Source organism: Triticum urartu, chromosome 6 (assembly GCF_003073215.2).
Source record: "Triticum urartu cultivar G1812 chromosome 6, Tu2.1, whole genome shotgun sequence".
NCBI lineage: Eukaryota > Viridiplantae > Streptophyta > Magnoliopsida > Poales > Poaceae > Triticum > Triticum urartu.
This window is the reverse complement of record NC_053027.1, coordinates 64,919,192-64,930,527: the sequence shown is the minus strand read 5'-3', so window position 1 is coordinate 64,930,527 and position 11,336 is coordinate 64,919,192.

Here is an 11,336-nt window from a genome sequence, read left to right as displayed (position 1 = left end):
GCCCAGGACCATATATCACATCATCCGGCGGACTCTCTGGCCCATTAAGGGACACTCACCACATGCCAAGATTGAAGGTGCAATGAAGACTCTCATATTCTATATCCTACATGGCAAATGCTTCAACGCACAGGATCTCTTCATACGCCAACTTGCAGCGTCAGGCTCAGAATTATTTGGTTTGAAGTTCTATGCTCCTTGGGTGATGAGGCTGATCAAACTGCACTCTGCGATCTCGTATCAGCCCTCTGCCCGAAAGCATTGGATCTTCTTGCCAGATGTGGATACCTCTGCTGAAGCAATATATCCTGAGCCTGCCAAGCAACCGATAAGTCTTCAGAATGCAGAACACCAGAGCTTAACGCAGAATGTTGAAGGTGTTGAAGCCATATCCAGGGTATATCCGTTGGCTGGCACTACACATGCACCAGCATCTACTGAAGCCAGAGACAGCACAAATGCTCCAAGACCCAGGAAGCGTGCTCGTGTCCTCAATGACCGAGAGCTTCTTGTGGCCCTTCACCAAAAGCAAGATAGGCATCACGACTGGCTAAAGCGTCAGATGAAGAGCCTCTTGGTGGATGTCAATCGTCTTCGAAACCTTGCCACCAAGAATGCCTTCGTTACACACGAAACCTGCCGTCATACATGGAAAGGGCTCTCAATGATATGCACTGAAGCTGAACTTGAAGAGGATGGCTTCACTGAGTACTTCAAGTTTAACACCACACCTCCCAGAAGGGCTGTGATGCGCAACACACCATCACTTGAAGACTCTGAGTTTTCTTCATCTGCTGCCACAGTTACTGCAAGGATCATTGATGAAGACGACGATGCTACATCACCGCCACCTGCTTCAGCTCCTCCAAGCTCCTCTGCACCGCCAAACACCTCCAACGACCTTGCTGCTCCTAGAAACGAGTAGACACTCTATGTCTTCGAACCTTTTTAGTCCTTGCTGACAAAAGGGGGAGAAGCATATGAGTTGATAGTCTTCAAGCGGGTCCATATGGGCGGGTGCTTTAAGTTTTGCTATATTTTGCTTCGTGCTTACAACTCTCGTTTTTTGCTTCATTTGGTTCTTTGAGTTGTAACACTAAGACTCGATGGTCGTCTGCTACTCGTTTGCCACTCTGTTTGCGAAGATAAATTCCGCATGTGCGACGATAAATTCCGCACTTATCTCATTCTGCAGACGTCCATTTTCCATTATGCATGTCATTATCTTCATATACTTTCACATGCATAGTGGATTGTCATCATAAGCTGAAGTGGATCTCCACAAGTACAACCTGCCATGTGCATTTGCATTCCAAAAGCAAATTAACTTATATGCACATCTTCAAGGGGAGCCCTTGCAACTTATGAAGACAATTCCCTATCCTTTACAAACTTCACACATTATATTCCCCGTTGAAAACTTCAACTAGTTTGTCATCAATCACCAAAAAGGGGGAGATTGTAAGTGCATCTAGTGCCACCCCTAGTTGGTTTTGGAGTATTGACCACAAACCTAGTTGAGGGACTAATGTGTTTGTGAGAATTGCAGGATAACACAGGTAGAAGTCCCTCATTGATTCGGTTTTACTACCAGAGATCACCCCTAAAAATGTATGAAGACATTGAAGACAAAGGTGGTATATGAAGATATTCACACTGAAGACTATGACAAAAGAAGACACGTTATGAAGCTTATGGAGCTCGAAGACTTAGATCTTTCGTAGTTCTTTTTCTTTTGTGTTGAGTCATAGGAACCACGGTACTGTTAAGTGGGGTCCAGGAGAACTAGTCAGAATGACTGAAGTGATGCCTAAATCAAAAACCTATGTCTTCGAGTGAAGACAATGAGAGCGAATCTTGTCCAGAGCCGGACAAGTCAGCTTTGCTTGTAGCCCAAGTAAAGTTGCCATGAGAGTTTGAAATCTGACCGTTGAGACACGTGTCACTTCCTTAGTGACCCAGGGTCATTTCGGACAAATCAGGTCGGGTTGCCAAGTGGCTATAAATAGCCCACCCCCACAACCATAAACGGTTGGCTGCTCAGATTTCAGTGCATGGCTTTTGTCGTTTGAGAGCAACCCACCTCGAAGCCTTTGAGAGAAAATTCCTAGTGAGGAGAAAAGCCCTAACCACCCAGAGCCAGAGTAAATTGGGCATCACTTAAGTCTTCTTGTTTGTGTGATCTGAAGACTTATTACACTTGAGGACTGTGAACCCTCCAGACGGTTAGCCGTCACGTTCAGAGCATCCAAGAGACATTGTGGATTGCCAGTGAACGAAGTTTGTGATGGTTTGGGAGTCTACCTTGAAGACTTACCAGAGTGATTGGGCGAGAACTAAGTGACCATAGCTCAAGGAGAATACGGTGAGGACTTGGTGTCCTGAACTGTGTGTTCAGGACTGGGTGTCCGGGACTGTGTGTCCTAAGGTTTAAATACCTAGCCGCTCCAACCAGACGTACAGTTGTCACAGCAACTAGAACTGGTCCAACATATCATTGTCTTCAACGAGTCACTGGTTTCATCTTCGCTTCCTTCTCTTATTGTTACTCATTGTGAAGCCATTGCATGCTTGCTTTATCTTTGTCTTCACAACGTGAATGTATGATCTGTTTGGCTTCATAACTTCTTCCTACTTGATCCTTATTACACTGAAGCTGTTTGTCATTGTGCTTTCACTCTATTGAATACATGACCATGGCTGGCCTAGTGTAATCTAACTTCCGCTTCATAGTAATAGGCATGATCTTCGCTGTTTGTCTTCATAACTCTCACGTTTTGAAGACTTTCATAAAAATCGCCTATTCACCCCCCCCTCTAGTCGACATAACGCACTTTAAGAATTGAAGCAAATCCGGCTAAAATCCGGGCTCTGTTGTAGCTGGCTATCCCAACTGACCTCAAGCAAATACAGAAGTTAACTGGATGTGTGGCGGCTTTAAGCCGCATTATCTCCCGACTAGGAGAAAAGGCACTCCCCCTTTATCGCCTTCATCGGCGCACCGAACACTTCGAGTGGACGGACGCAGCCACGGCTGGACTGGAAGAAATAAAAGCCATCCTGGCCACCAACCCAATCTTGGCTGCGCCAAATGTTGGCGAACCAATAATATTATATATAGCGGCAACTCACCAAGTTGCAAGCGCAGTGCTCGTCGTCGAACGAGAGATGGACGGACATATATTCCCACTTCAAAAGCCGGTATATTATGTATCCACCGTCCTCACTCCATGCAAATCACGGTACCCACATTATCAAAAGATAGGATACTCGGTATTCATGGCATCCCAGAAATTATGACACTACTTTCAAGAGTGTTCAATTACGGTGGCCTCCGAAGTACCACTCAACGACATAACAAACAACCGCGATGCCACGGGCTGGATTGCCAAATGGGCTATCGAGCTCCTCCCGTTCGACATAACATATAAACCACGGCGAGCCATTAAGTCGCAAGTACTGGCCGATTTCGTAGCCGAATGGACAGAAGCCGAACTCCCTAAAGAGTACGGCGCATACTCCAATTGGATCATGCACTTCGATGGCTCTAAAATGCTGGCTGGTCTGGGGGCTGGCGTCGTCCTGACGTCCCCCATCGGAGATACAGTGCAATACATACTCCAAATACTATATACAGACTGCAACAACGCAGCCGAATACGAGGCCCTGTTACACGGTCTCCGAATGGCAGTTCCATGGGCATTCAACGCCTGGAGGTGCGTGGGGACTCGAACCTCGCAATATCCCAAATAAATGGAGACTTCGATGCCAAGGATCCGAAAATGGTGGCATACCACAACGACATCCTCAAAATGTCAGCTCGGTTCGAGGGGCTTGAATTCCACCATGTGGCTCGGGAAAACAACCATGCAGCGGACATCCTCGCCCGTATCGGCGCTAAACTCGACCCTGTCCCACCTAACATCTTCCTAGAAAAACTGTTTAAACCATCCGTGGTATGGGAAGGGGACACCGGCAACAATAGTGCAGACCCGGCCGCAACCCCAGATACCAAACACTCTGACACAATCGGAGGCTCTGCCATCAAATTAACACGTTCAGCCCATGTAATCATGGCCATCATCGCCCCGTGGACAGAACCATTCCTGGCCTACCTAACCAGGCAGGAACTACCCGAGGACCAAAATGAGGCACGCTGCATAGTGCGGCGATCTAAAGCCTAAAAGGTCCACGAGGGAGAGCTTTATAAGAAAATCACTACCGGAGTCCTTCAAAGGTGCATCTCCAAAGAGGAAGGCCGGAAGCTTTTGGCAGAAATCCATGCCGGACTCGACGGCCATCATGCCGCAGCCCGGGCCCTTGTAAGCAAGGCCTTTCGTACATGTTTCTATTGGCCGACGGCCCGGGCAGATGTGCAGCACCTGGTCCAGCATTGCGTCGGTTGCCAGCTATTTGCAAACCAAAGCCATATGCCGCCTACCGCTCTCCAAACAATCCCCATTACTTGGCCCTTTGTGGTCTGGGGGCTTGATATGGTTGGACCCCTTAAAGGGGGGACCCATAAGAAAAAATACTTACTGATCATGGTGGATAAATTCACCAAATGGATAGAAGCCAAACCTGTCAAAACGGCTGAATCCGGACCAGTGATAGACTTCATATCCGTGGTCGTACACCGTTATGGCGTCCCCCACAGCATCATCACTGACAACGACACGACTTTACAGCCGACGAAGTGAAACTTTGGTGCAACAACATGGGCATCAAGCTCGATTATGCTTCTGTCTATTACCCGCAAACTAACAGTCAAGTCGAGCGAGCGAATGGTCTTATCATGAGCGGCATTAAACCCAGATTAGTGCGGTCCTTAAAGGAATCAAACATGCACTGGGTAGAGGAGCTCGACTCCATACTATGGGGGCTGCGGACCACGCCGAGTCGCACTACCGGATACACACCATTTTTTATGGTGTACGGCGCCGAGGCGGTTCTGCCCTGCGACATAATTCATGACTCACCTCGAGTGCACATGTACGAAGAAAAAGAGGCCGAGCTTGATCGGCAGGACAGTTTGGACGCCCTGGAGGAGGAGCGCGATGTGGCAAAAGCCCGTTCCGCATTCTATCAACAATAGGCTCGAAGGTATCAAAGCAGAGAAGTACGGGCCAAAACCTATAACGTTGGCGAACTAGTTCTACGCCTGCGGGAGAGGAAAAAGAACAAGCTCAAGCCCAAATGGGAAGGTCCCTTCATCATTGACCAGGTTCTGACCGGCGGAGCGTACCGTCTGCGGGATGCATCGGGTAATCGACTCGAGTCAAACCCATGGAACGCAGCCAGACTCCAAAGATTCTATGCCTAGCACCGGATTCTATGTTCGTATCCTCACCTCCATCCATTTTTTGCATATCTATCTTTTCTCTCTTTCTCTCCTTTTTTATTCTCTTCAAGGCCCTAAAGGGCCAAACTTGTGTCTTGGTTACACAATCTTGATGCGCTAGCCGCGCTCATTGTACTTGGGGGCTTCTTATACAGAAGCTTAATCTAATTATTTTCCGGGCTTTATGCCCCACACATGTGTTATTCTTCTGCATGTACCTTTTTTCGCCATTATATGCATCGATATGACTTAAGTTTTGGCCAAGCTGGGTTGCCTGGCTCTTGTATTTATGCCATACGTTCCCGTTAATTTGGCTAGGGCATAAGGGGAGCACCTCTGCGATTGTTACTGCCGGGTCAACCGGATGTGCACCTCAGAATGGGTGAAGCCAAAAGCTAGCGTTCTTAAGAGAATATTCGGTCGGTGAATAAAAGATGACTTTTATCTAAATTTGACACATGCCCCTAGAGGTTTATAGCCTGCGTCTCTTCTCGCAGTCCAGACATGCACATTAGGGCATGCGTACCAAGGGAAAGGAACCCTTAACGGAACTATTCTCCCTGGAAGATGTTTCTTACTACCCATGTAATATAACATAGCTAGTTGGTTACTTGTCTGTTCAAGCACTTATGGCCACTAGGCCTGGTTTCCATGCATACCCTGGTTTTTACATAACCGAGCGGTTATTCGGATACACTCCGGACTATCGGGTCCAGATGTCGAAGCGAAAAGGTCCGCCATGACAAATGATTTACAATCCGGCTAGGGACATTACATATGTCACTTGAAGTACATAGTCACCAAGACTGATCAAATTCTTCTTCTATATCATCCAACAGGCTATCTAGCCTACAATCCTGTTGGGAATACTTTGCGGCTAATTCTACTTGATCATACACTAAACTGACGGGGATCTCTCTCCAATCGGGCCCCATAGGTCCGACCTCGGCCATGTGGTTTGGGTCCACTTTGGTATATCACGTCTTCACCATCGCCCAGGCTTCCCTTGCACCTTGTTGGCAGGCTGATATCTTCCATAATCGGAAGCGCCGCCGCGCTCCCTTGAGCTTCTCTATAAGCTCCCCCATGCCTCTTGGCAGGGACGCGGATGGCCACAAGGCTTGGGCAATACCCTCCGTCACCTGCCAAACTTGCTCGTGCAGTTGTGAGAGCTTTGATAGAAGATCACCCGAAGACCCAGGCATCTCTTCCGTGGGACGACCCATCAGCAAACCTGCGGACATAACTCTGTTAGTCGGCTTCTCCGCCGAACTCCTTTAAAAGTTCGTTCAAGCACTTACTAAAAATGCCGCGCGGAAGCTGCTTATTCTCCTTCACGGAGTCCGCAAGCTGGGCTCGGACATCTTTCAGTTCCACGCCCAGCCGGATATTGGCGTCTTGGAGATTATTTTTCTCCTGCGTGAATCACGTAAGCATGCGCTCACCAGCATTTCGCTGTCGATCATCACGTGCCGCATTTACCGCCACGGCCTCTGGATTCACTCCGGGGCCACCTGCAACATCTATTGTTAGATTTGCATACATGCCGCATACTACCTGGTACCCGTATTCTTTGCAATGGAAACAAGTGTTACCAGAGGGATCCTTCTCGGACTCCTTCAACGCAGCAACAGCGGCCCCTAGCTGGGCCTTGCACTCTTCCAGCTCTTGAGACAATTGGGAATTCTTCTCTGTAAGAACCTGCACAAATAATGATCCTTAAATCAGTTCTGTCAATTGTTTCAAGTCTCAGGGGCTATTGATACATATAATCGTCAGATTTGCTTACCCGTATATCCCATACATACTGGTCCGTGGCTCTGGCTAGACCATTTTGAGCAGCACGGATGTACGCGTCTCCAGAATTGAAGCCATCAAATGCCTCTAGTGAGAAACAAGCGTCACGGAGTACGACCCGACGACGCTTATGATTCATGGTGCTCTCCACTTCGGAATTTGTAGCGGATAGTCTGTCCACATCCTCTATAGGAGGAACATCCGGCGTCTACCCCGCGTTAGCTTCCGCCTCTATGTCCGGCCCTGGAGCCCGACTGGTGGAGGCGTGATTGGCAGCCTCTCCGGATATAGTCCGGCGAGCATTTTTTCTTCTAGGAAACATGGACGTCATTATATTTTAAGAAAGACGACAACCACGAAGTGAGGTTTTGTGTCATACCTCTGTGCCGGTGTCTCCGTCCTGATCGCCTTCCTTTTTGGCCTACCCGACTTCGGTGCCTCTTGTTGGCGAGTTGCTGCGGGTTCGGCACGGCATCCCGAAGGCCTTCCCTGTAAAATACTGTATGTGTATGCTAGGTGAAGTGCATAAAAGGGGATCCTTCTGGGGAGTTGGGACTTTGGTTTTTCTTACGTGTGACACGGGGAGTAGTCTAGGATAGTCGGCCGTTATGGCCACCATGACATCGTCACAGCTCAATTGATAGAATTGCCTGTCTATCAGCTCCACGAATATGTCCACATCCTCTTCGAGTCCGGGATCGAGGGCCCGGCCAGGGTCCTCCGGTTGTGGAGGTGGGCTGTTGACCTCCCTTATAGCTTTTCGCAGTTCCTACCATGAAATGGCAAGGTGAGGACCTATGACGAAGAATGCGGGAAGGTTGGGAGTAAAGAGGTACAACTCACCCAGCTTGGAGGGTTGTACATGGAGAATCCATCCCGTGGCTTAATACGGATGAACTCCTCTTCCTCTCCCTTGAACAACTCTTACAGAATTTTTGCTAAAGCAACAGCGGAGTCCGGTCCCTTGCGCTCGCAACGGGTGGCATCATCTTCCCCGTTAAAACACCACAGGGGGTGCCCTCGATATTGAAGTGGCTGCACCCCCCGCATTATGCATGTTGACATAACCTCGATTATTGTCAATCCTGATTGAGCCAGCACTTTAATCCGGTTCATCAGGTAAAGGACTTCTCCGTTGTCTTCCTCCTGGGGGCTCCGTGGCCGCCAACTTCGGTGTTTCTTCAGAGGAGCATTGTTGAACTCAGGAAGACCCCACCGAACAGGGTCTGGAAGGGGGACATCCTCCATGTAAAACCACTCTGAAGGCCAGTCTTCGGACATCTTCTTCGGAGTACCGGACAGGTATCCGGTCTCAGCGATGCGCCATATTTCGGCTCCGCCCACTTGATAAAGTGACCCCTTCTGTGTGCGGGGCACAAGGCAGAATAGCCTTTTCCACAGCTCAAAATGAGCCTCGCAGCCCAGAAACAGCTCACAAAGGGCAACATAACCGGCGATGTGTAATATGGAAGCGGGGGTGAAATTATGCAACTAGAGGCCATAAAACTCCAGGAGCCCGTGGAGGAACGGATGAATTGGAAATCCGAGTCCCCTTAGTAAGTAAGGGACGAGGCATACCCGCTCCCCCTTGGAGGGATTGGGGAAGCTCTCCGCTTGCTCCTGATATGTCTCCAACGTATCTATAATTTTTTGATTGCTCCATGCTATATTATCTACTGTTTTGGACTATATTGGGCTTTATTTTCCACTTTTATATTATTTTTGGGACTAACCTATTAACCAGAGGCCCAGCCCAGAATTGCTGTTTTTTGCCTATTTCAGTGTTTCGAAGAAACCGAATATCAAACGGAGTCCAAACGGAATAAAATCTTCGGAACGTGATTTTCTCACCGAACGTGATCCAGGAGACTTGGACCCTGCTCCAAGGAACAAAAGAGGCGGTCATGAGGGTGGCCCCCCCTAGGGCGCGCCCCCTGCCTCGTGGGCCCCTCGGTGCTCCATCGACGTACTTCTTCCTCCTATATATGCAAACGTACCCCAAATGATCAGAAAAGGAGCCAAAAACCTAATTCCACCGCTGCAACTTTCTATGTCCACGAGATCCCATCTTGGGGCCTGTTTCGGAGCTTCGCCGGAAGAGGGCCGTCATCACGGAGGGCTTCTACATCATCATAGCCCCTCCAATGAAGTGTGAGTAGTTTACCTCAGACCTTCGGGTCCATAGATAGTAGCTAGACGGCTTCTTCTCTCTCTTTGAATCTTAATACAAAGTTCTCCCCCTCTCTCATGGAGATCTATTCGATGTCATCTTCTTTTTGCGGTGTGTTTGTTGAGACCAACGAATTGTGGGTTTATGATCAAGTCTATCTATGAATAATATTTGAATCTTCTCTGAATTCTTTTATGTATGATTGGTTATCTTTGCAAGTCTCTTCGAATTATCCGTTTGGTTTGGCCAACTAGATTGGTAGTTCTTGCCATGGGAGAAGCGCTTAGCTTTGGGTTCGATCTTGGGGTGTCCTTACCCAGTGACAGAAGGGGCAGCAAGGCACGTATTGTATCGTTGCCATCGAGGATAACAAGATGGGGTTTATTTCATATTGCATGAATTTATCTCTCTACATCATGTCATCTTGCTTAAGGCGTTACTCTGTTTTTAACTTAATACTCTAGATGCATGCTGGATAGCGGTCGATGAGTGGAGTAATAGTAGTAGATGCAGAATCTTTTCGATCTACTTGTCACGGACGTGATTCCTATATACATGATCATGCCTAGATATTCTCATAACTATGCTCAATTCTGTCAATTGCTCAACATTAATTTGTTCACCCATCGTAGAATACTTATGCTCTTGAGAGAAGCCACTAGTGAAACCTATGTCCCCTGGGTCTATTCTCATCATATCAATCTCTATCACTTTAATCTTGCTTTGCTTTTACTTTTTACTTTGCATCTTTATACCAAAAATACCAAAAATATTATATCTATCAGATCTCACTCTCGTAAGTGACCTTGAAGGGCTTGACAACCCCTAATCGCGTTGGTTGCGAGTAGCTATCACTTTGTGCAGGTACGAGGGACTTGAGCATGGGCTCCTACTGGATTGAAACCTTGGTTCTCAAAACCTGAGGGAAATACTTACGCTACTCTGCAGCATCATCCCTTCCTCTTCGGGGAAAACCAACGCAAGCTCAAGATGTAGCAAGAAGGATTCCTGGCGCCGTTGCCGGGAGTCTACGCAAAAAGTCAACATACCAAGTACCCATCACAATCCCTATCTCTCGCATTACATTATTTGCCATTTGCCTCTCGTTTTCCTCTCCCCCCAATTCACCCTTGCCATTTTGTTCGCCCTCTCTCTCCCTATCCTCCCTCTCTACTTGCCTCTTTTTGCCCGTTTGCTTTTGTTTGCTCGTGTGTTAGATTGCTTGCTTGTCGCGATGGCTCAAGATACTACTAAATTGTGTGACTTCACCAATACCAACAATAATGATTTCCTTAGCACTCCGATTGCTCCTCTTACCAATGCTGAATCTTGTGAAATTAATACTGCTTTGTTGAATCTTGTTATGAAAGATCAATTCGCCGGCCTTCCTAGTGAAGATGCCGCTACTCATCTGAATAGCTTTGTTGATTTATGTGATATGCAAAAGAAAAAAGATGTCAATAATGATGTTGTTAAATTGAAGATATTTCCTTTTTCGCTTAGAGATCGTGCTAAAGATTGGTTTTCGTCTTTGCCTAAGAATAGTATTGATTCCTGGAACAAGTGCGAAGATGCTTTTATCTCTAAGTATTTTCCTCCCGCTAAGATCATCTCTCTTAGAAACGGTATTATGAACTTTAAACAACTTGATCATGAACATGTTGCACAAGCTTGGGAGAGAATGAAATTAATGATACGTAATTGCCCTACTCATGGTTTGAATATGTGGATGATTATAAAAATTTTTATGCCGGATTGAATTTTGCTTCTAGAAATCTTTTAGATTCGGCCACGGGAGGCACTTTTATGGAAATCACTTTAGGAGATGCTACTAAACTCCTAGATAATATTATGGTTAATTATTCTCAATGGCATACTGAAAGGTCTTCTAATAAAAAAGTGCATGCGATAGAAGAAATTAATGTGTTGAGTGGAAAGATGGATGAACTTATGAAATTATTTGCTACTAAGAGTGTTTCTTCTGATCTAATGATATGCCTTTGTCTACTTTGATTGAGAATAACAATG